This window comes from Cibotium barometz, chromosome 8, assembly GCF_041138505.1.
Source record: "Cibotium barometz isolate CiBa-2024 chromosome 8, ASM4113850v1, whole genome shotgun sequence".
NCBI lineage: Eukaryota > Viridiplantae > Streptophyta > Polypodiopsida > Cyatheales > Cibotiaceae > Cibotium > Cibotium barometz.
In genome coordinates, this window is record NC_141053.1 from 11644254 (window position 1) to 11670805 (window position 26552).

A 26552-nucleotide genomic window follows, 5' to 3' on the forward strand; every position below is an offset into this window, starting at 1 on the left:
TTAGTTGGGGCTAGTCAATTTGCAACACGAAGGACCAAAGGGTTAGGCAGGGACAAGCTTGTTGCATCAAAGACAGGAGCAACACAAGGTGGAGAGGAATATGTAAAACCGCACCATGCATTTGTTGTAAATTAAAATGCTCTCTCTCTCTCTCTCTCTCTCTCTCTCTCTCTCTCTCTCTCTCCACATGACTAGAGATATACCTATTTATTAAGCCTTCTTAAAAAGTATCTGTCTCTTTCCTAGCGCGTTTCCTAGAAACCTAAGGGAGAAAGCACGTGTAACGCAAAGAGAATCAAGCTCAGAGCAAAACCATGGTATCATTGTATCACTCATGGTCTCACAAACCCTTGGGGTCTTTTGTAGATGTTAATATTACTCTCTCTCTCTCTCTCCCTCAAAAGCACCGCACACAACTAACCTCACAAGCCAACTGCAATCTCAAAGATAAAATGATAAAAGGCTACCCAACTCAATTAACATAATAATTGATAAGGAGAGGCCCTGAGATTGAAACGAGGGAACAAAAGCATTAAGAAACTTATTAGGAAGAGGGATTTTCCATAGAAATGATGTCACTTGAAATAGACAAACGAGAAAGAAGAGTCGAAGTATAGGTTTAAACTGAATAGTTATGGGGGTATTAGATGCAGTACAACATATACGCATGATACATGTTGTGAGTAGACAACATGAGAATTGAAACTATGTCTACTGCCCATTCCTGCTGGCATCCTCCCGGCTAAACCAATCATCCACACTGGCAGGAAGGGGCATCCACCGCCCATTCCTTTCCTCCTATGAATCTTTGATCCATTCACAAGGAGACTAACAGTCATTTTGTACTTTATTCAGCCATATTTTCTTACCTATTGCCTGAGCAAAACATGAGTACAGTAGCAGACTTGGGAGAGAGCACTAATCTTCACAAGGTATCATGATTAAACATGACAACAAATTAGTGAAGAAAATTTACATGGCACCTCACGAACGTACACAAGGTACTAGATAATGCTAGACATGTCTTTTAACATTCGAACACACTAGCCATGAGACAAACAGGAAGTATGCACTGCCCATGGTAGACTCATTGCATTTCTACATTAAGCTCCAAAATATTGTATAAAGTCCTCATCTGCAAAGTCAGGTATGCCTCCAAGAGGGCTAGAGCTATCCATGCACAAATCAAAGGGGGAATTGAAGGTATAGTCAGTAGCAATGCCATCTGAATGAGGTTCAAAATGATGCTCACTGACCTTAGTGCAACCACTGCCAAGCCCTTCTCCTTGCCAGTCGCATTCATCTTCATTCAGGCTAGAGGTAGCTTGTTCCACTAGGCCTTGCTCAAAAAGAGATTGACCACCATCGACAACAGGTTCTGGCACCTCTCTGGTGGAATTGTGTACACTGAGGGTGCCAGGAGCTTCACCATCAGCTGGGCTATTACTTCCCACCGTACCCAGGGCTTCTGCAGGCATTGGGTTCCCATACAAACTGGCAAACAGCTCATGAATCGGCTGGTTACTTCCCATGATAATTTGCCCAGAGCCAGAGGCAGAAACAGAGGTAGACATCCTGTTACACGGGACATGACTCCCAGCCAATGATGAGAGTGCCTCTTCACCGTGATCAGAAGGATACAAGGCTTGTTCCATAATTTCTGAATTGGCTTGTTCATGTGAATTTCGCCTTTGCCCCCATAGAGAAATATCTCCAGCTGCCTTTCTCTTCCTCCCAAGTTGCCCATTTTGCACCGAGCTTCCATTTTGGAACTTCAAAACACCATGCTGCAAACGTACATGTCTGAAGCCCCTAGCAGAGGTTGTGACATCTCCATTCACTCTTTCCATCTCTTCATCCTGCATTTCTTCTCCAAGAGAATCAGCATTCGAAGGTTCATCAGGTGCATCCACATCATATTCGCTGGCACTGCTTGTGGGGAAGACCCCTGCATTGGGGGTTCCTAAAATCTCTGTATTTGCTACTGAGTCAAGCTGACTCAGCTGCTGCATCAACACTTCTTCTCGATTCAATACAGAAAGCCAGGTTGCACTTTCCTTGGCAGTCATCTTGTCCTGTAAGCACTTTGACTGTCTCACTAGCTTACGAACTTTCGCAATGTCGGGTGACATGTGTTTGATCACGGCTGTCAAAACACCTACCTTCCATGCCTTCTTCAGATCATGAGGTTTTTTATATGGTGGAGGACCCTGCCCCTTAGGCAAGCCGACTTCCGGCCACCACTCCTCATCCCCAGAAGGCCACCAAGTAGGGTGCACTCCTTTTTCTAAAGGATAGCGCCGTTGTGGGGGGTTGCAGTGCTGCATTAAGGCAGAGAGAAGAGATCCAAGAGTAGTATCTTGAAGCTCCTGAAGAGTGTGAGGTGTCGAGGCAGCCACCGTACTCGCCTGTCTTCCCCCTCGCACTGCATGAGCCACCTGATACTTTGCAATAGCGACCGGACCATTTCTATCAAACCGGACTTTCTCTTTCCACCATGCCCTGATATTGTCAGAAGCTCCACTAACAGGCTTTCCTTTCTCTGGAATAATCCCATAAACAAAAGCTTGTGCTTTGCAAACCTCCATCAATTTCAACATGTATTTTAGGATACCATCCTGAGCCCGCGACATCTTCTTCCTGCGTGCTTGCTCTTGGGACTGCTTCTGCTTGGGCTTTTCTGCTTGCTCATTCACCTTCTGCATTTCCTTGATACGCCTTAATCTAATCCGATCCTTCCACATTCTTTTCTCAAGGTCATCCACATCTATCTCCTCATCGCTGACCTCATCTTCTGCCATCCCATTTTCACTGAGGATTTCTACAGCATCAAGCTCGAGGGAGTGTGAGAAAATTGCATTTGCTGAGGGGTCCATTGGTGCAACTAAGAAAGTAAAAGATGGCTTTAGACTCTCGTGATGCTTTTCACTTGTAGCCCGACAAAAACTGACTCTGCAATGTCACATTATGCTGCTGCCTTAATCCAAGCAATCATAGAGTGCAATTTCATGGTTGTTCATAAGCCCATGAGCATCCTGTGTCAACGGTTTTAATATCATGAAGTCCTTGCAGATTTCCTGAAACAAAAAAGCAGAGTTCTTTTATAATTGATTAAATGGTTTTTCTAATTATCTGTCATGTTGAAATTCACAAACATGAAAATTAGGCTAAAGCAAAAGAAAGGAAGGGAGGAGAAGGGGAAGGGGGGGGGGGGCGCAGGGGGATGGATGGGGAGGGGGGAGAGAGATTTATTTAAAATTGGCACAAGGCCAAAATGGCCTTCGAGACCAAAAAAGTAGGGTATAAACTGTACTAGGAGATGCCAAGAGCATCCCCCTAAAAGAAATAAAAATTAATATGACTTGGGGATACCAGCTCTATGAATTACTCATAGGTTTTAGCCAGAGATCCTCTGCTAAGGCTGCAAACTCACAGTGTCAAAGAAACGGGGTTACAATGCCTGCAAAGAACCTCAACTTTCGAGGGCCTCAATGGTGAAACCTCCATGTGTTCATGGAACACATCCCACCATTCTCATCTTCCGTAGCCAGCTATTTAATTGGTGCTTCCACTGGACTCCACAAATATAGGGTCTGCAAGATGATGCGAGTGTCTCCGGTATGTGTCTCAAAACAAGTCCCTTGTGGATGGACCTCAATCCAAGATTTGACCCAGCGGTCTTGCTGGCTGGTGTCATTTCAGTCCACAGGAGATGTAGAAGCTATGGGGAATGGAAGATATCCATGGTGGTGAATGGACAAGGGAAAGAGAGAGAGAGAGTGATCTAACAAAACTCAAAAGAGAGAGCAAGAGAATGCACAACTCAATGATATTCTATTGATTGATTGTGAAAGCTTCACCAAGTACAATGCTTTTATAGCCTTATGTCAAACAGGTATAATATCTAGATATTTATTCTAACCACTCTAAGAGTGGGTTCACACACACTTACTCACCTACACACATAAGTGAGTGTTCACACACACGCTTACAAGAACAATAACCCTTTTAGGGGCTGTCCACACACAGACACAAGTGGGTACAAAAACAGGGATACATGTACACGATGGCTGCACACACAAAGACGGATACACACATACGAGACTTCAAATCCCAACAACCCCCCTTCGGAATCACCGTGGTGTTATAAGGATTGACCTTCATATCTATGGCAATTTGGGTCCACAACTACACACATGATTCAAAAGATCACAGTGGCCAACACCTGGCCTCTCATGCCAAGCCTGATAAGAGGCTTGACCACGCGTGATATATGTCAACCATCCTACACTACCCCCCTAACTCAAAACAGGGATAAATTGAAGTATTGGAGCCTTTTATAACATAAAGCGGTACTAACACAAAAACTAACATACATGACGAACACTTATTACAAATCTTTTTTGGAGGTCGACCCAGGCAGAGGACCCATGACACTCACACACAAACACAAGGAATGGAAGTTTAGAAACTTTCGAAGCTGGTGAAGTGTCAATGAAGATGTCGTTTACGACGGCATCGCCAAGCAATTGATGCTTGACCAGTCATTTTAGGCTTGGGGCCAGGGCAAAGGACCCAAAATGTCTTCAATACATCAAAGGAGGCTTCAATTTGGAAAGCCCCAAATTTTTTAATTTGTAGAGACCTCAACTAGGCAATTTTAACCCTAATTTTCAAAATCCCCAAAATTCTATTGTTGCAAGGGCTTAAATGTTTGGGCTACTTGCTGAAATTTCAAAAAAGCCCTAAATTTTTAAAAATATTGGAGCTTTAATCAGAGAATTACCATTAATGTGAAGGATGACCAAATTCGAATGCTATTGAGCCGATAGCGAGGAGTTTCTATCCTTGATGGACGATGGCACTGTTGACAAATGACGAATCTGGATGCACGAGAGCAGCAGATCATGTCTGAGCAAAAATCAAACGCAAGATATGATAAAAACATTGAGATGAACGTGCTGTTGGACAATCTGCAGGTCGACTGGAACGCAACTGAATGAACGGAGCCACGCAAGATAGCTGAACCGCGGACAACAGATGCAGAAGATGACGAATAGCACTCTTAACACACTGATGATTGTGTGCAACACAATCATCGTGACTCAGCTCAAAAAAGAAACGCAGCCTTGATCATAATCATGGCGGCGACAGTCGTCAAAATGCAGATGGCTGGAATGGAGCAAAAAATGCAGAGCGCGCCGGCAGCGAACAGCGCCAAGGAGGCTGAAGCGACCGATGGAGCAGCAGGACGCTAGGAGGTGCAGTTGGGGCGCAGCCAAAATAGGTGGCTCAGCCGGCTGCTGTGGTGTGGTCAGCAATCGCGCTGCCGGCGTTTGGTGGAGACGAGGGCTACCACCGGCGCTGGCGTAGGTCAGAGCTCTAGGCAGAGCGTGGCAGCGCTCTAGTGCTGGTGGGGCTACCCATGGGAGTGGTCATGGTGAACGTTGCAGGGCAACAAAAAATGCACCATAGCCTAGCTCTTATACCAATTGTGTAACATGCAGAAGCTTAGTGGAAGAATCGGTAACTTCAATGTTCAAAATTCAGCAATCGTTCACGACGAAGCTAACACACAATATAGAGAGAGATGTGCAGAAATAGAGAGAGAGAGAGAGAGAGAGAGAGAGAGAGAGAGGGGGGAGGGGGGAGAAGAGGACACAGTATTGGGTCCTGAATACCCTCTGTAGGGGCCCCCACCACGAATGGTGTATTTGCTTTATTAGAATGATGTAAATCTGTAAATAAAGACTGGTTCTTGACCTGCATTCTTCACCTTGGCTGGAGCACTCCCCTTGGCTGTCCTGGCCCTTGGAACACACCTGCCCTTTCTGAATTATGAGATGCTCTAACTGTTTTCTGCCTTGGGTATTTATAACCCTTCTACTGCTGGTCGGTTTGCTCTACAGGAGTCGGCCTGCTGCAGAAATCCTCACGACCTGGTCCTATGCAATAAATCCATTAAAATTCAGCGTTTTCACACACTGTCTTGGCTGGCCACCTTGCACATGCTCTTGGCTGCTGGGAAGCCTCTATGCTTGGCCACCTGGCTGGGCAAGGTCTCTAAGACCTGTCGGTTGTCTGGCCAAGCCTCTTGGGCTGGCCAACAGCCTACCCAGCCCCTCCATAGGCTGGTGGGCAAGGCCTAGGGCCTTCCTGGCCCTTCTTGGGTGGCGTAAGCCTACCCAATGCCCATGTCAAGAGTATGATACTCTCTCTGGGGTAGCCCTAAGGGCTAGACCCCTTTCTACATGCAATCCTACATGCTTCTACAGACGTTTGGTGTCCGGTTGCAAACCCAACACTCAGATCATCTAACATCATTCCAAAGGGAGATTCACAGTACAGACTCGCATTGCTTCATGTGCAAGACAATGCACACCCGACCTTGGACGCTTAGAGTAAAACCCTGGCTAACTCATCTAGGACTGGTCTCACATGGGACCAGTTTCCACTCCAGGTCCTGCACCTTCTTGTTCAGATATGTCCACATGGCATCCAAGTGCGGGACGCACGTGGCAAATTCAAGGTTTCAGCATTGCAGTCCGAAGGAGATGTAGAAGCTACGGGGGATGGAAGATGCCCATGGTGATGAACGGACAAGGGAAAGAGAGAAAGAGAGAGTGATCTGACAAAGCTATAAAGAGAGAGCAAGAGAATGCACAACTCAATGATATTCTAGTGATTGATTGTGAAAGCTTCACCAAGTACAATGCTTTTATAGCTCTGAGCCTCAGAGTCTCATCTGAATGGCATCACTGCTTATGTCAAATAGGCAAAATATCTAGATATTTATTCTAACCACTCTAGGAGTGGGTTCACACACCCTTAGTCACCTACACACATCAGGAACAATAACCCTTTTAGGGGTTGTCCACACACAGACACAAGTGGGTACACAAACACCGGTACACGTACACGATGGGTACACACACAAAGACGGATATGCACATATGAGACTCCGAATCCCAACAATAATTGTGGTTCTTGCTTCATTCTTGTTTGGTCCTATTGTTGCCTCCAATCGTGTGACACTACATTGAAAAGGTAGTAATGCATCCACAAAAAGTGATGAATCTTCATCCAACATGGATATAATCATTCAATATATACCAAAGGAAAGTTCATGTTACTACCCCAACTTAATAAAAACCAAAGTGCGATGGCAGCGTGAGAAGCAGAGGGCAAGAATCCATTCCAACAACCCCCCCTAGATGCAAAGCTCAAAGCCGAGAAGGAGCCGACAAGGCCCTGATACCACGAAAGAACGTGGAACCGCAGAGTACCATGCGCAAAGTGGAGGCGCAGTACACGGACGAAGGCCAACAACCCGCCGAGTCCTCCTCCACCCGAAGATCCCGTGAACCACCATAAAGGTGGGGGATAAGGGGAGACCAAGGGCATCTTACCCTATATAGAGGGGTTAATTTGACCTCATCCCACACTGTGGGATAATAGACTGGCACATGGCAACGTGAGAAGCGGAGGGCAAGAATCCATTCCAACAAGTGTATGTGTGCGTGTGTGCAGGGCAAACTCACCCATGATGAACTAAAGCACTAAAGAGTGAGTGTGTGCACGCACATGCGCACACAGTCGCAGGTTGGGAAAATTGCACCATTTTGAATAGAATTAACATAGACCAACTGGCTGCAACTTGGACGAAGACTTCTGCAATGTTGACTCAGTGCTACTCACAAAGCGTCAAATCATTGCTCACTCCCTGAGCAGCTAACTACATAGAGGAAGATAAGCCCAACCATGGTAGTCTATATGCCTCGCCTATTACACCCATGCGATGGATCTTCTAACGGTATATAATCAGCTGGGACGATGCACCTATGTATCTTGGAGCAGGCAGCACACTCAACTAATGTGATGTGGAATAGAAGTTTACTGCAGATGGTGCAACAGCATCAGAGTCTGTAGTCTCTAAATTTGTCTCCACTCTACTTGAGGGAATTCCAAGGCCCAAAAGGGTATACCATGCATTGCTACTAGTCAAATTAGGGAATTTGGAATGCCTTGGTTTGAACCTGCTTAATATGGGCTCAAAAACATTGTCATTCAAGGAGGGTTAATGAAGCAAAAACTCTCACCCTGCAATGTGACAGACGGTCTCATTGTAAAATTTGGGCCTAGGAAAACAACTCCTAAGTACGTGTATGCTCGAACATCTAGAATTCCATCCAATGGTAATAATTCTTTATACGAATAAGTCGGAAGGTCGTACTTGGTCTTGCCAAGGTCACTTTAAAGTCTCCATCATCACAAAACTTTTGTAAGGCATCTAAATGGCATTGCAGGCCTGCTGGAGAGTGTGGTAGAAGTAATACATCTGCATTGGAAAGGATAGAGTACCACACTTGCGCACACTACCCCCCCCCCTCCCCCCCCAAAAAAAAAAAACCCTACACCTTACACAGCTAGCTCTTCCCGCCATCACCCTGCTTCCCTGCCTCTTCGTCTGCAACCTTGTGCGCCGCTTCTCTGCCCCTTCTCATGTTGGATTTCCACATGCTGAAATTAGGGTTTTCTGCAGATTAGGGTTTTTGTGCAGAAAGTGAACAGAAATGCAAGGAGAGAGAGAGAGAGAGAGAGAGAGAGAGAGAGAGAGTACAGCTTTCTTTTCCTTTTCTTTTTCCAAGAAAAGATCCTTGCATTAGTTACCAAAATAATGCAGCCGAAATGGCTAAGTAAATGACCAAGTCTCAACCACGGGAGACAAGAAAAACATAAGGGGACAAAGAGGCACTTCCTTGCTGGCTAGCCACTCTCGGAGGAGGCTATCTCATACAATCGGAGGGTGTCGGGTTGGGGACCGGGGGGAACAGCCAAACAAGTGGCTTGTAATGCCAAGTGACCTCATGTATGTACCTAACACTAACCCTTGGGGTTAGGGACTAATCTAGCAAGGTTAGGGACACCCTGGGATTAGGGAAAACATGCTTGGATGGGTAGCTAAGGTTCACTACTAATAAATCCAAGGTTATTGGCTATTTATGACTGGAATGTTATTTATAGCAACAATAAACACTATATAAGTGAGTCTTGGGTTATTATTGATTCATTGTGATCTGGACCTAGACCAAGAGGCTTACTCCTGCCATGGATATGGCGGAACACGGGTAGTCTTGCCGAGGGCCCCTATGGGCATGCTTTGGTGGTATAGGACGCCAGGGATGACTGGCATGGACCTGTGGGAGTGGAAACTCAGCCCCTGGCTCGGGGGTGGTTCACAATCGCGAACCTACGGTTGGGTGGTGAGCTTGGCTACACCCTTTCTATTTGGTTTGTACTAATCTTGTTTTGGCTTGTTTATTAGGATTGATCTATGGGAGATCTCACACTTCGTATCAGAGCCATCCTGATCGCAAAGGCGGAAGCAAAGCAAGGTTTGTGTGTCTTTGGCATCATAGGAAATTGTGCTCGCTTAGCCCACGTATTCTTCTTGATGATGTTTTTATGGTTTCAGTGTCGGTGCTTTCATGATGTTACGTGCACACCCGTGCCATGGCCTAAACCTCAGCATGAACAGCATAATCCCTGTTTAGGACAGCCATTAAGTCTTAACACTAGCGCCCGGCCGACTGCCTGCCTGAGTCCCAAAAGGCTGCCAACTGTTGTTGAGAGCTTTCTTACGGTTGCCGACTTGGTTCCGCCGATGATGAAGAGGAGGATGATGATGAAGAGGAGGAGGAGGATGATGAGGAGGAGGAGGAGGAGGAGGAGGATGATGATTTATGCTAAGACTTAACTACTGTCCTAAACAGGGGGATGTCCTGGGTCTACCAATGTACTGCTACAGCTGGCATACTATCAACCTCTGGCATCTGAATCCTGTGGCCCAAACAGATTGTATACTCAAGAAAGGGGATGTCGGGGGCATCCTCTAAGGCGAACGAATCATGCCATTGCCACTCACCCAGATCCCACTGTAGTCTCATTAGTGGTTGGCCCTCCCATAACCATAATCTCCATAATCTCTCTTTGGCCACTTTGGCCAGGGGAGATCAACATGCCACCTATGGTCATGAAACCCGATCACTCTCACTCTGTTTAAAGTGCAACTACTGAGGTGCTCTATCCGGGGGGGGGGGGGGGGGGGGGGGGGGGGGGGGGGGGGGTCAATCTGCAATGTGGTCCAATAGAAAAGGTCACGAGGGTGCCTCCATCTGTACCATGGACTGTAATCGGGATATCATGTCTCGTTAAAACCCCTACCCACTCAGGGGGAGGCGGGTTGAGGATCGGTGCGAGCCACTCTAGGGGAATGGAAGAGTCAATGTCGAAAATAAAGCCTATCTCTGCATTGGATCCTAGTGAGGCTCCGCTCACGTGCCATGCGTAGGAGCCATCTGAAGGTGATCCACTTTCCAAGAGATTGTCGGTCCCTTGCTCATAACCCCCCAAGAGACAGGCGGGCGAGAGCCTAGCATGTGGCCGCTAGGATGTTGGACTTGTTAGAAGTCATCTCCTGTCTATACATATACACCAGGGCCTGTGTTGTGGGTGTGCCCGCCCTTATTAGGTGTTTTCTCATTTTCCCCACTCTCCGTATTTTTCCCCCATTTTTTCCCTATTTTTCTGTGGCATGGGAGGCAGTCTTGTAGTGGTGGTAGGACCTTGAACTTGGCCGACTGCATCTGTGGAGACACTGGAGGTGGCCGACTGCTCTGCACAGGTCATGGACCTCCTTGATGCTAGCCGACCCCCCTGCTGCTGCTGGCCCGACTGTGCATTTCAGCAGTCGTGGGGTTTTGTCGTCCTGTCGGCTGCCCTTAGCAGGCCGACTGCTGTTGGGGGGCCATATAAAATGGCCCCCAGCCCCCTTGTCACTATTGTATCATTCCGGGATTCTTTTGTGTATATAGAGTAGAGTTACACGCCTCTATCTCTCTCTCTCTCTCTTGTGCTGTTATTTTCTGCATTGTGTTTGCTCTTGTTTTCCCAGATCTGGTCATCATCTCCGTTGCGTATTCTGACATGGTATCAGAGCCTAGGCTCTAGATAGTTCTTGGGATTTGTGTGAGCAAGAGGGGGACTGTTGTGTTGCTGATTGGTGGACTGTTCGGGACTGTTCGGGAAGAGGAGAAGCAAGAGGACGGTGGGCTGATTTGCTGGACAGCCACTTGCAGGTGTTAGTTCTTCTTTGTTCCCACCCACCCACCCTTTTCAGAGTACATCTCCGCAATGGCAGATCTGTTAGAGATGGCCGAGAGGCATGTGAAGATCCCGACTCTCCCCACGTTCCCTGTGCACCATCAGTTGGACGGGAACAACTACGGCATATGGAAGGTTATGATGGAATCTGTTCTGGAGTCTTACGACCTCGCTGATTTCGTCGTTGTTGGGGTTCCACGGCCAGAAGTACAGGAAGGGGAGTTACCGTCGATCCGAAAGGACCAGGAGGCACAGGCACAGATGTGGGATCATGTCGACGCCAGGGTCCGTTTGTTTATCTTTCTCAACTGCACACCGCAGGTAATCAATCATGTAAAGCATATGACGCTGGCCAGAGGTATATGGCAGCATTTGGCCTCTCTTTACAACAGGGTATCGCCCATGAAGAGGATTTCCTTGGAAGTACAGATGCGGGTTATGAGCCCTGCAAAGTCGTCGACGATGCGGGAGCATATTAACAAGCTGCAGGCTCTTCAGCAGGAAGTTCTTCAGGCTGGGAAGGAGATATCGTCAGAGGACATGGCCATAACGTTGCTGTCACACTTACCCTCTCGGTACTCAGCATTTTACTCGTCTTTGATTACCAGTGGAAGGCTCAGCACCATCATGTGGGAGGAGCTTGTGCCCATGGTCTTGGACCAGGAGGAACGATTCACGAACCCTCCTCAGGGTGGAGGTTCGGAGGCCTTAACTGGCCAACGGTCGAAAGGCTGTAACACGGGCAAAGGGAAGGCTTCATCGGAGAAGTCTTCTAAGAAGAAGTCCGTTACTGACCGCGAGAAACTAAAGGCAGAGAGGACCTATAATGATTGTGGCGAGAAAGGCCACTATTGGAGGCAGCGTCCCAAGCAGAAGACCGAGAAGGGTGAAGATTCCTCAGTAGCAATCATGAAGACTCCGGCTTTTGTGCACCTGGAGGTGATGGACACCGATGTTTCATTTTCTTCAGGCAGGGAGGAGATTGGAGGATTCTCCGCAACGGATACTCGGGAGTGGATTCTAGACAGTGGTGCTTCCAGGCACATGACTCCTTCCCGTTCAGATTTACAAGATCTCTGCAAGTGGATTCTAGACAGTGGTGCTTCCAGGCACATGACTCCTTCCCGTTCAGATTTACAAGATCTCTACAAGTATTCTGGTCACATTCTTACTGGGGATACATCCACTATCCCAGTTCACAGTGAGGGTAGGATGGAGATAGTTCCCGATGGCAGAGGGGGGAAGCATTCCTTCCAGGTGTTGTATGTTCCGTCACTTGGTTTTCATCTGTTGTCAGTGCATCAGGTTTGCAAGACTGGTGTACGGGTGGAGTTTGATGAGCATTTTGTTGCTCTCCGCGACAAAGCAACACGCCAGGTAGTTTGGGAAGGCGGAGTGGAGAATGGAGTTTACAAGCTTTCAGCACTCTCTCTCCCAGGTCCTCAGGTTTGTGATGAGTGGCAGTCTAGTAATGGCCACTTAAGTGTGGATACGCTGCAAGTGCAGGCTTTCCGGGACCAGATGGTGGATAGCTTGCCGGTTGATGGCAGCAGTTGGCAGAAACTTTCCAGTACTGATGTTGGTGGTTCTTGTGTTCGTCAGTCAGAGGAAACTGAACAGGTAACTTATGCTCTGATGTCTCGTAGTATTCGGGACAAAGAAACTCCTGTAGATGAGGATGTTCTTTCCACGGGGACCTTTCAGAAAGCCAGGCAGGTGGCAGTTGATTACTTGCAAAAGGAGGTGGTTTCTCCAGGCTTTGTGGTTCCGGTTTCAGAGGGGTGGTGACAGGTTTCAGAAGGCCTTGCGTGGTCTTCAGCAGGTTTCCAGGACTTGGCTTTGCACCGTAACAAGTGTTGATCCTTGTGAGCAGTGTGATGCCTCTTTGACTCAGAAGCAGAATGGTTCATTGATCTGGTTGATGGACACCAGATTGGACGAGAGCTTCCTGATGAGGCAGTTGAGCTCATGGTTGCAGATGACTCTTTGGTTGCTAGAGTTCTGTTAGACGGAGGAAAGTACGGTGGACCTCTTCACAAAGTCGCTATCTCAGGATTTGCTCAAGCGGCACCCCAGCTCCCTGTGGTTGGTTTCACAGCCAGGAGCTGAGAGGGGGTGTTAGAAGTCATCTCCTGTCTATACATATACACCAGGGCCTGTGTTGTGGGTGTGCTCGCCCTTATTAGGTGTTTTCTCATTTTTCCCCACTCTCCATATTTTTCCCCCATTTTTTCCCTATTTTTCTATGGCATGGGAGGTAGTCTTGTAGTGGTAGGAGGACCTTGAACTTGGCCGATTGCATCTGTGAAGACACTGGAGGTGGCCGACTGCTCTGCACAGGTCGTGGACCTCCTTGATGCTGGCCGACCCCCCTGCTGTTGCTGGCCAACTGTGCATTTCAGCAGTCGTGGGGTTTTGTGGTCCTGTCGGCAGCCCTACAGCAGGCCGACTACTGTTGGAGGGCCATATAAAATGGCCCCCTGTCACTATTGTATCATTCCAGGATTCTTTTGTGCATATAGAGGAGAGTTACACGCCTCTATCTCTCTCTCTCTCTCTTGTGCTGTTATTTTCTGCATTGCGTTTGCTCTTGTTTTCCCAGATCTGGTCATCATCTCCGCTGCGTATTCTGACAGGACTGTGTTTACCTCCAACATTTATCCCATTTATTGCAACATTTATGTAGCATATTTATCTGATGTATTTTACAAAGTCGTAGGTATTTTTTCCCACAGTTTTAGGCATTTTTCCCTAGTCGTGGGTATCTTCTACTTGCCGACTTGGCTATTTGTGTTGTATATAAGACCAGGCTTTTTGCCATTTAATTCATTCATCATTTTGCTCAAGTTTTGGATCATTGTTGGTTCCTCCAAGTCTCTCCTATGCTTCCACTTGCTGCCTTCAACCATTCTCTCATCGTGTCAAAGCACTCACGTTCTCAGGCCCTTGCTTCTATCAGGAAGACTATCAGCCAGCATTTTCTTTTTTTCCAACCCTCCCTCCCTGCAAAGGCAGCAAAACGCAATTTTTGTTGGTTTGCCTAATTTTTGTAGTTTGTCCCTGCTGCCACCCAGGACCAGTTTATTGGATCATCGTTGGTTGCTCCAAGTCTCTCCTCTACTTCGCTCAGGTTCTCAAGCCCTTGCTTCCACACTCTACAAAAAGACTATCAGCCAGCGTTTTCTTTTTTCCAGCCCTCCCTCCTTGCAGAGGAGGCAAAAACGCAATTTTCGCTAGTTTGCCTAATTTTTGTATTTTGTCCCTACTGCCACCCCGGACCAGTTTGGTGGATCATTGTTGGTTGCTCCAAGTCTCTCCTCTACTTCCGCTTGCTGCCTTCTACCATTCCCTCATGGTATCAAAGCGCTCAGGTTCTCAAGCCCTTGCTTCTACACTCTACACAAAGACTGTCAGTCAGGGTTTTCTTTTTGTCTAGCCCTCCCTCCTTGCAGAGGAGACAAAACGCAATTTTTGTTGGTTTGCCTAATTTTTGTAGTTTGTCCCTACCACTACCACCCCGAACCAGTTTGTTGGATCATTGTTGGTTGCTCCAAGTCTCTCCTCTGCTTCCGCTTGCTGCCTTCAACCATTCTCTCATGGTACCAAAGCGCTCAAGTTCTCAGGCCCTTGCTTCTACACTCTACAGGAAGACTATCAACCAACATTTTCTTTTTTTCCAACTCTGCAATTTTTACTTGTAGTGCTAGCACCGTGTACTTGCTCCGTTAGCTTCTCCCTCCCTTACTTCATCGCGCATCGGGTCAGCTCCCGTCTTGGAGCACAGTTCTACATCTTTCTTCACCTCACCTAGCGTCTGGGGAGGAGTGGGCAGCCCTCGAGTACCTACTTGCAGCCTTTCCGTTGTAGATTCAAGAGGACTTCCACACCGACTGTCATCTCTTCATCTATTCCCCAACTTCCCAAGGAATCCATCCTAGATGAGACCAACTACCTTGATTGGTCTTTGCAAATAAGACTTTATTCCGGTATCATTGGCTATGATGTATTGTTACCGGGGTCGACGCCAAGCCAATTGCGACTTCTCCACAGGCTGAGATTTATGCCTGGTGTGATATGGATGCTCGGGCACATGCGTTCATCATCTTCAACATTGCTGCTCATCAATTTGATGACAATGATGATGAGACCGTAGAAGAATTGTGGGATGCCATTCAAAGGAGGTATCATAGAGAGAACTCTACTCTAAAGATTGCCTTGGAGAATCAGCTTGCCAACTCATCCTTCGCATGCCGCAGAAACCACAGGAAACGCAATCCTGCCTCACAAAGGGACATCTGCAACCAAGAGCTCAACTGCCTCATCAGGAAGCTCCCGTCCAATCCGGTGTCCATCAACCAGATCCATGAATCATACAGCTTCTGAATCACAGAGACATCACACTGCTCACAAGGATCAACACCTGTTACGGTGCACAAGCAAGTCCTGGAAACCTTCTGAAGACCACGCAAGGCCTTCTGAAATCTGTCAACCACCCCCTCTGAATCCGGAACCACAAAGCCTGGAGAAACCACCTCCTTCTGCAAGTAATCACCTGTCACCTGCCTGGCTTTCCGAAAGGTCCCCGTGGAAAGAACATCCTCAACTACTGGAAGTTCTATGTCCCGAACACGACGAGACATCAGAGCATAAGTGACCTGTTCAGCTTCCTCTGACTCACGAACACAAGAACTACCAACATCAGTACTGGAAAGTTCCTGCCAACTGCTGCCGTCTACTGGCAAGCTATCCACCACCTGGTCTCGGAAAGCCCGCTCCTGCAGCGTATCCACACCTGAGTAGCCATTACCACACTGCCACTCATCACAATCCTGAGGACCTGGGAGAGAGAGTGCTGAAAGCCTGTAAACTCCATTCTCCACTCCACCTTCCCAAACCACTTGGCCTGTTGCTTTGTCCCGGAGAGCAACAAAATGCTCATCAAACTCCACCCGTACGCCAGTCTTGCAAACCTGATGCACTGACAACAGATGAAAACCGAGTGCCGGAACATACAACACCTGGGAGGAATGCTTCCCCCCTCTGCCATCGGGAACTATCTCCATCCTGCCCTCACTGTGAACTGGGATAGTGGACGTATCCCCATGTAATATGCGGAAGCTTCGGAGAAGGAATCGGTACTTCAAAACTCAGAAAACAGCAGTCTTTTCGCGACGGAATTAACGCACAAACTGAAAGACGATGTGCAGAAAATAGAGAGAGAAGGGGGAGATGGAGAAGGACACAGTATTGGGTCCCAATTACCCTCTGTAGGGCCCCCACCACGGATGGTGTATTTGCTTTATTAGAATGATGTGAATCTGAAACAAATACAAGAATACTTGACCTTTTCTTGGCTGGAAAACCTGCCCTTGACCTTCAGTCCTTCACCCCTTAGCTTTAGCACTGTTCTTGGCTGTCCTGGCCCTTGGTTGCTTGGAGCTCTTGGTGAATTATGAGATGCCATGAATGAATTATGACTTGGGCTTTTATACTTCCCAAATCATGCAGTCGGCCTGTTTATAACAGCCCCACGACTGTGTCTTGTGCAATAATTCAATTCACACCATAATTAAGTGTTTTCACACTTGTCTGATGGCTGTCCAGCCTGCGCATGGCTCTGGGACAGCCTTCTGGCTGCTGGGCATTCAACGCAGAGGTGTGGGGCTGCCCCCCACACCTGGCCGACTGCTGCCTAGGGCTTATACCCCCTGTCGGCTGCCTGTCCAGAGGGTCTGGAGCTGGCCGACTGCCCCTCCAGCCCTTGCCTTGGCTGGTGGGCAAGGTCTTGGGCCCTCTTGGCCCCTTGGGGGTGGTTCTACACCTCCCCCATGCCCATCTAAGCATGCACATGCAAATACCTACACTGGGGTAGCCCTATGGGCTGGCCCCATCTCTACATGCAAACTACATGCCTACAGAAGCCTGGCATCCAGTTGCAAACCAGATACTCAGCACATCTGACATCATTCCAGAGGGAGACTCACAGCGCGGACTGGCACTGCTTCTTGTGCAGGACATTGCACACCTGACCTTGGACTCATGTGCAGGACAATGCACACCTGACCTCGGACGACTGAGATGGATCCCTGGCTGACTCGTCCCGGACTGGGCTCACATGGGACCAGTTCACCATCCCAGGTCCTGCACCTTCTGTACAGAATGTCTACGTGGCATCCAAGTGCGGGATGCACGTGACATCCCCTTCTGCTTAACTTGACGGAAGCTGCATAGCCTCCAAATAATCCGTCAATAAAGCCGGATAATCTTCGAAAAATTCTTTGTCGAGCCATACCGCTTCATGAGTTCCTCGGTCCTGAAACTTCGTGAGGAACTGTCGTAGTCTTCGGCCTGAGCCATGCTTGAAACGGTGCAGAAGGATCTGTTCTGGAACCATTACTTCGGCTTCATCAATGATGTCTGGTTCCGCTTCGTCTTTGACCTCTGAAGGGGGTGGACCTGCATATGGTTTTAACCAACTGACATGAAATACATCATGCATAGTCCAACTCGGAGGTAGCTTTAACTGCATAGACACCTCATTAATCTTTTTCCGGATGGGGAATGGTCCGAAGCTCCTGAAAGACAACTTTGGGCATCGCTTGCCCACCTGCTTTAATCTTTGCTTCATAATCCGAAGATATACCCAATCTCCTTCCGAAAACTTCATGTCCCTTCGGTCTTTATTGACCTGTCGAGTGTAGGCCTCTTGCGCTTTAGCCAACCTGTCTTTGACGGACTCTAGGATCTCCTGGTAAGACTCCGTCACTTTGTTCGCCTCCGGTACTGAAGACGAGGTCCTGGTTAACAACGACTGGAAAGGCCTTCCAAACGCTGCCTCATATGGAGTCCTGCCAATAGCTGAAGAAAAAGAGTCATTCAGAACAGCTTGAACTAAAGGCAAAAACGATTCCCACTTACCTTGCTGATCGTGGACATAACACTTCAGCACATCAAAGGCCAACTGGTTGTATATCTCTGTCTGGCCATCTGTCTGTGGGTGGAATGCACTGGAAAAATTCAACTTAGTACCAAAATTATCAAACAATGCCCTCCAAAAATGACTGGTAAACTTGGCATCTCGGTCTGACACTATGGTTCTAGGAATCCCACCAATCGGGTACCAATGCCGAATAAATAGCTGGGCGACATTCTCGGCGGTCACATTGGCCCTGCAAGGAATAAGCATCACAAATTTGCTGAACCTGTCAACAATAGTCAAACACTGTGTATTACGCTTACTCGGACTGGGAGGCAGATTTGTGACAAAGTCCATCGAAATGTCTTGGAAAGGACCCTCAGGAATTGGCAAAGGCTGTAACAACCCTATCTTCTTTCCACGAGGAGCTTTCACCTTTTGACAAATGTCACAGTATTGTACATAAGTAAACACATCACGCCTCATCTTTGGCCAATAGTATTGCCGTTCTAACTTCTCCAGAGTCGAATTCATGCCCCTATGACCACCTGTAATGGCGTCATGGGCATCATGGAGAAGAGCTGCCCGGAATGTTTTCATGACACACAGTCGGCCTTTGTAATAAAGCCAACCATCGCGTATCAGAAAATGGCATGGTCCTGTGGCATCCAATGCCTGTTCCCACTGCGTACCGAATTCCTCGGAATCCGCGTACGTGTGCTTCATGTCTGCTAGTCCTGTACCAACAAGGTCTAGTCTAGTGGTCTGAATCGCGGATACTTGTCCCTTCCTGCTCAAAGCATCGGCCACTGGATTGGCCTTTCCTGGAAGGTACTCAATCATGCCACCAAACTGCTGGAATATCTGACTCCAGCGGTGCTGTCGATCACTCCACTGTGCACTTGGCATCGTCTGAATCCAGCGCAATGCCTGATGGTCAGTGCGGACCTCGAAGTCACGGCCATACAGGAAATGTTTCCAATGTTTCAAGGCCTGAATGACTGCTAGGAGTTCACGATCGTAGACTGAGTAATTCTTTTCGGCGGGCAGTAACTTACGAGACATGTAAGCTACTGGATGACCATTCTGTTGCAATACACCTCCAATTGCGATGTTACTCGCATCGGTGATCACCTGAAATGGTTCGTCCCACGAGGCAAGGGCTAGACAAGGCGCTTCAGACAAAGCCACCTTGAGGTTCTGGAATGCCTCCAACGCTCGTGGAGTCATTCGAATCTTTTGCCTCCTTGTTTTCACTCCTTTTAGCAGATCGGTGAGGTCTGCCGAGAGATCAGAAAACCTGTCAATGTGGGTGGAATATGCCTGGCATATACCCACAAATGATCTAATGTCATAAGCAGTCTGAGGTACTTCCCAGTTCACAATCTCGGCCACTTTAGCCGGATCAAGTCGAATGCCTTCGGCACTGATTATATATCCCAAGTAATGTACCTGGAACAGATAAAATTCTGACTTCTTTTCATTGATATAGAGCTCGTTGCTTTCCAGCAACTTAAGGACTTTCTCCACATCAATGTCATGCTGCTCAACTGTAGCTGAAAATATGAGTATGTCGTCCAAAAAGATGAACACACACACTCCAATCAACTCCCGGAAAATACGCATCATCATGCGGTTAAATGTAGCTGGGGCGTTCGTCAAACCAAATGGCATGACCACAAATTCATAGTGGGCCCGTTCTGTACGGAAAGCGGTCTTGGGGATGTCCCCCTCCACAATCCGAACCTGGTGGTACCCACTCTTTAAATCCAATTTAGAGAACACCTTAGCTCCATTCAGCCTCTCGAGAATATAGTCAATTCGAGGCATCGGGAATCTGCTCTTGATAGTCAGCTTGTTGAGTGCACGATAATCGACACACAACCGAGAAGACCCATCTTTCTTCTTGACAAACAAGATCGGTGCTGCAAACGGCGACACGCTGGGGCGGATGAAGCCAGCTTGCAACAATTCTTGGAGTTGGCGGTCCAACTCCGATTCCATTGCCTTCGAAAGGCGATACGGAAACTTGCTCGGGGGTTCCGAGCCTGGGAGGAGATCAATCTTGTGATCCTCCGGTCTGGACGGGGGAAGCTGGGGAGGGAGACTGTCCCGAAGAAAAATCTTCTGGAACTTTTCATGGAGAACCGAGTACTTCTCGGAAGCACTGGCCACCGTCTGGGCTGTCTGGATGTAAATCATCGCACACTGTGCGCCTTTCCTGACTGCTCTCTTAGCCTGCAAGTGGCTTATGAGCGGAAAGTTTGGAATACCTGGCTCACACTTAATGGTCACAGGGGTGTTTGACACATTCCGATCAATCTGGAACGTGTGCTTGTCCCACTTGACATCAGGGAGAAACTTGTGAAACCACTGGATCCCCAAAATTATGTCTGCTCCTACAAGAGGGGCAACCATAAAATCACGCACAAACTCTATGCCCTGAATGACTAATTTAGCACCTAGAGCTTCATACTTGACGCTCGTAGTCATACCTGTGCTAAATCCCTCAACTTGTTTGTCCACCGGAGTGAGCTCGAAGCGGGCACGCCTAGCGGCCTCTTCCGTGATCACATCCTCCGTGCTGCCGCTGTCAAACAAGACAACGACTCTCTGGCCACCTATGTAGCCAAAGGACTTGAGCAATTCGTTGCGCTCATACTCCTGGTCATGGGCGCCCTTCTGCTTATCTTCGAGCTCCCGGCTAATAATTGCTCCAACTGAAGCACCGGGGGTTGAAGAACTAGGGGTAGCCGCTGGGATCTGTGGCGGAGCTGTGCTCACCACGGAAGCTGTGGAGGCGGCGGCGGGCTTTGGAGGCTTCTTCGGACAATCCCGAGAAGTATGGCCTTTTGTGTGACAAAAGTAACATCTACCCTCCTTCCTGTACTGAGCAAGTTCCTCAGCACTCAACTTGCCACCTGTCTTGCCTGCCTCCGCTTTCTGGTCTGGAGTAAGCTTAGACGCATTGTTCGAGTTCTTGGAGCCAGAGGCTCCCGGGCTCTGTCCTGGGGAAGACCCCGTCTGGTTCTGGCTTTTGCCCCCCGAGGTGTTAGCCTTGGGAGAAGCCGGCTGGGAAGTCTTGGGCTTGCCACCATTGTGTTTCATTTCTGCACTCTGCGCAAGCGAGAGTGCGTCCTCAAAGGTGGCTGGTCTAAACATACGCACCTCCCATTGGATTTGCGTGTCCAGGCCATACAAAAACTGCCCTTTCTTGTCCGCATCAGATAAGCCTAATTGTAGACACAAGGTCGAAATTCTATTGGCAAACTGAAGGACTGGTTGCGCGTTCTGACGCGCTCCCCTGAACTCGTCTTCGAGTCGCTCAAGGTAGTGGGGCGGTAAAAACCGCTGCTTAAGGTCACGGACGAACTCGTCCCACCCATAAGCTGCCATACCTGATCTGGTGTGGGCATGAGCCCACTGAGTCCACCAAGGAATGGCCTCACCTTCCAAATACCAACTGGCTAAGATCACTTTGTCAATATCTGTTTTCCTAACTGCGGCAAAGTAAGCTTCAAATTGATGTAACCATGAATACAGAGTAGTGGGATCGAGTTTACCATTATACTTACTGAAGTTCATTTTCTCGGGAAAATGATTCGAGGGCGCCGCCGGTGTCAATCTGGCGTCCAAAGCTCGGAGGTAACGCTCGTGTTCCACTCGTCGCATGGCTTCGTCTTCTCGTTGTCGAATCTCCAATGCCTGTATCTGCCTCGCAAGCAAGGAGCTTGACTGCGGCTGTGACCCCTCGAGAGGGTCCCTGTGACGAGGATCTGGTATCTGGGGTACGGAAGGAGAGGGAGGAGGAGATGGAAAACGCGACGCTGGAGAGCGAGAACGCTCCTCCAGAGCCAAAATCCGCGCCTTCTGCTCGTCCAACTTGGTTGTCTGGTCTGCGATTGCTCGCATCATCTGCTGGAACATGTCTTGTACACTCAAGCCGGGTGCCCTAGCTGGGCTGCCTGGTGCACTCTGGTCCCATGGTTCTGGTTCTCTCTCGTCGCCAAAGCTCGCCATAGCGGGAATCTGCAATTCCTTTCCGGAACGCAATCTGACCATCCACTGGCTGTGTGGGAGACTTCCGGAGGCTTCCGGAGGCTAAAAACCAACCGTCCTTCGAGGGACAGGAGTCACTCCGAAAGGGGTAGTCCACCGGCGTCTAAAAACCAACCACACGAGCGAAAAATTTTCTGGTTTTCTTTGCTGAATCTTCGTCCTTGAAGTAGGCTCTGATACCACTGTAATATGCGGAAGCTTCGGAGAAGGAATCGGTACTTCAAAACTCAGAAAACAGCAGTCTTTTCGCGACGGAATTAACGCACAAACTGAAAGACGATGTGCAGAAAATAGAGAGAGAAGGGGGAGATGGAGAAGGACACAGTATTGGGTCCCAATTACCCTCTGTAGGGCCCCCACCACGGATGGTGTATTTGCTTTATTAGAATGATGTGAATCTGAAACAAATACAAGAATACTTGACCTTTTCTTGGCTGGAAAACCTGCCCTTGACCTTCAGTCCTTCACCCCTTAGCTTTAGCACTGTTCTTGGCTGTCCTGGCCCTTGGTTGCTTGGAGCTCTTGGTGAATTATGAGATGCCATGAATGAATTATGACTTGGGCTTTTATACTTCCCAAATCATGCAGTCGGCCTGTTTATAACAGCCCCACGACTGTGTCTTGTGCAATAATTCAATTCACACCATAATTAAGTGTTTTCACACTTGTCTGATGGCTGTCCAGCCTGCGCATGGCTCTGGGACAGCCTTCTGGCTGCTGGGCATTCAACGCAGAGGTGTGGGGCTGCCCCCCACACCTGGCCGACTGCTGCCTAGGGCTTATACCCCCTGTCGGCTGCCTGTCCAGAGGGTCTGGAGCTGGCCGACTGCCCCTCCAGCCCTTGCCTTGGCTGGTGGGCAAGGTCTTGGGCCCTCTTGGCCCCTTGGGGGTGGTTCTACACCTCCCCCATGCCCATCTAAGCATGCACATGCAAATACCTACACTGGGGTAGCCCTATGGGCTGGCCCCATCTCTACATGCAAACTACATGCCTACAGAAGCCTGGCATCCAGTTGCAAACCAGATACTCAGCACATCTGACATCATTCCAGAGGGAGACTCACAGCGCGGACTGGCACTGCTTCTTGTGCAGGACATTGCACACCTGACCTTGGACTCATGTGCAGGACAATGCACACCTGACCTCGGACGACTGAGATGGATCCCTGGCTGACTCGTCCCGGACTGGGCTCACATGGGACCAGTTCACCATCCCAGGTCCTGCACCTTCTGTACAGAATGTCTACGTGGCATCCAAGTGCGGGATGCACGTGACACCCCAGTAAGAATATGACCAGAACACCTGCAGAGATCCTGTAAACCGGAACGGGAAGGAGTCATGTGCCTGGAAGCACCACTATCGAGAATCCACTCCCGAGTATCCGTTGCGGAGAGTCCTCCAATCTCCTCCCTGCCTGAAGAAAATGAAGCATCGGTGTCCATCACCTCCAGGTGCACAAAAGCCGGAGTCTTCATGATTGCTGAGGAGTCTTCACCCTTCTCGGTCTTCCGCTTGGGACACTGCCTCCAGTAGTGGCCTTTCTCGCCACAATCATTACAGGTCCTCGCTGCCTTTAGTTTCTCGCGGTCAGCGTCGGACATCTTCTCAGAAGACTTCTCCGATGAAGCCTTCCCCTTGCCCGAGTTACGGCCTTTCGACCGTAGGCCAGTAAAGGCCTCCGAACCTCCACCCTGAGGAGGGTTCGTGAAACGTTCCTCCTGGTCCAAGACCATTGGCACAAGCTCCTCCCAAGTAATGGTGCTGAGCCTGCCACTAGTGATCAACGAGGAATAGAAAGCAGAATACTGACCAGGCAAGTGGGAAAGTAACGTGATGGCCATATCTTCGGACGATATCTCTTTCCCAGCTTGAAGGACTTCCTGCTGAAGGGCCTGCAGCTTGTTAATGTGTTCCCGCATCGTCGAAGACTTTGCAGGGTTCATAACCCGCATCTGCACTTCCAAGGATATCCGCTTCATGGGTGACACCCTGTTGTACAAAGAAGCCAAGTGCTCCCATATGCCTCTCGCCAGTGTCATGTGCTTCACATGGTTGATCACCTGTGGTGTGCAATTGAGGAATATAAACGACCGGACCCTGGCGTTGACACGGTCCCACATTTGTGCCTGTGCCTCTCGGTCCTTCCTCGTCGATAATAACTCCCCTTCCTCAGCTTCCGGCCTTGGCACCCCTTTGATAATAAAATCAGCAAGATCATATGGCTCCAAAACTGACTCCATCATGACCTTCCAGATGCCGTAATTGGACCCGTCCAACTGCCGATCCACTGGGAACGTGGGGAGAGTCGGAATCTTCACGTGCTTCTCAGCCATCTCGATTAAATCTGCCATCTCGGAGAGTAACCTGAAAGGGTGGGTGGGTGGGAAAAATCTGAAAATCAGAATATATGCAAGTGGCTGTCCAGCCCCTCTGCCCGCCTTCCTCTTGCACCTTCACTTCCCGTTCAGCCCGAAACCGTCCACCGATCAGCAACCTGTTGCTCCCCCTCTTGCTCAGAAAAACGCCCAAGATCTCCTAGAGCCTAGGGCTCTGATACCATGTCAAAATATGCAGCGGAAATGATATCCAAACTTGGGTAGACAAGAGCAAGTAGACTGCAGAAAATAATCAGCACAAGAAACACAGAGAGATGTGTGTAAACTCTTCTCTATACACAAGATCCCGAAGATACTGAATGAGAAAGTGGAGGAGGATGGGGGGCAATATATACAAGCCCATGAGGGCAGTCGGCCAGCACTGGAAAGGGCCCACGACTGAGCAAAACTCCCACGACTGCTGAATATAGCAATCGGCCAGCATCTGATGCCCCACACCTGGACAGAACAAGTCGGCCAGCATCTGATGCCCCACACCTGGACAGAACAAGTCGGCCAGCACTCAGACAACCCACGACTGATACAGATGCAGTCGGCCAGCTTCAGAGTGCTCCTGGCATCAACTCACAGCCCTCCAGCCACTAGAAAAAAATGGGAAAAATAGGGAAAAAATACGGGGAGTGTGGAAAAATGATCTACGGGCGGGCACACCCACAACAGAGGCCCTGGTGTATAAAACTGGACAGGAGATGACTTCTAACATTAAGCCCCCAATTCAGCTCCACAACTGGTGCAAAAAAAAAAAGGGACCTTGAGTCCCAACCCATCCATAACAGTTTCGGCACACGACTGATCTCCAGCACCCACCCTAAAAGGCCAAGATCTAGTCTGGCAACCTGAACCCATTTCTGATGCCTAACATTGCCCTAAACCACTGCAGGAAAACCAGGCGCATTAGAGTTTGAAACATATACGGGTGTCAACATGAAAACTAACCTTTTAAGACCAAATGGGCAATCTCAAATATAATCAAGATGGGAGCCTTTTGGATATCATTGCTAGGCTTATAAGCTACCAAGGAGATGAGATTGATATGGAGGCTAGGCTGGCAACTTAAATCAGACAGTAACCGTAATTGCCAGGAGATGAAAGTGTGGAAAATCCTTTCTAACCGTCTCTCGTTCAATCAACGGCAAACGGTGCCCAATTGCATGTACATTGATGGAAAAACTAGCCACGGCAGGCTTACCTGAAGAGCGAAGTCGACCTGCGCTAGACTCCGAAACCCACAATTGCTGCTAGCAGAAAAATGCTTGTAACACGTGCGTCTTCGATCTTTCACCATCATCATCATGTGCAAGACCGCCTTCACACGCTTGTCGTGTGGGCGGCCGCGCTCGACAATGGACGCTTGTTCGTGACCGGCACATCCACTATATATACACACATATATATCGCTCGACAATGGACGCTACCTTTGCACTATATATATATATATATATATATATATTCAGGCTGCAGGTATATACATTAATCGGGTACTAATTAATGTATATACTAACTTTAGACTAAAGTTCAGAACGTGAATGCCACAGCAAATTAGACTAAGGTTCAGAACGCAAACACCACCAAAAAAAAACTTCTCTTCCTCTCAACATTCCCTCTCTCTCAACACACACACACTCTCTCTCTCTCTCTCTCTCTCTCTCACTCTCAAACTTTGGCGAATGGCTTTAGCTGCAGCCCACCTTTTATATACATCCTGAGGCGGTTACGAAGAAGCATCGAGAGATGTATATAAAAGAAGCATCAAGAGACTGATAATTTTTACATCAAGAGGCGGTTACATCCTAAGGTTTTACTACTACAACTAATAATTAATGTAAAAAACCGTTTGGGACCCATATTAGGAACCCAAAACGTCCTTTTAATTAATTAAGCACGAATATTCTAACCCACAGGATATTTGTTTTAAGAATTTAGTATGTCAAATCTTCTTTTTTTTTAGTAGGTGTGATGGGCAAGTGTGAACAGGAGGCAATGGCTCACGTAATGGTGTCTTCTCTTTACCTCTCAC

The 26552-nt window shown here is 48.4% G+C and overlaps 1 pseudogene across 2 annotated transcripts; it reads right to left on the reverse strand.

The window, feature by feature from the left end:
- Positions 1-938: 938 nt before the first annotated feature.
- Positions 939-25910, reverse strand: LOC147635898 (ETHYLENE INSENSITIVE 3-like 1 protein pseudogene; annotated as a pseudogene). Of its 2 annotated transcripts, XR_015266456.1 has the most exons (3): positions 25725-25910; positions 4787-4883; positions 939-3077 (listed from the first exon to the last, which is right to left on the reverse strand). The product of XR_015266456.1 is annotated as an ETHYLENE INSENSITIVE 3-like 1 protein pseudogene, transcript variant X2 (transcript). The 2 variants fall into 2 exon arrangements; XR_015266455.1 differs by lacking the exon at positions 4787-4883.
- Between the last annotated feature and the right edge of the window lie 642 nt (positions 25911-26552).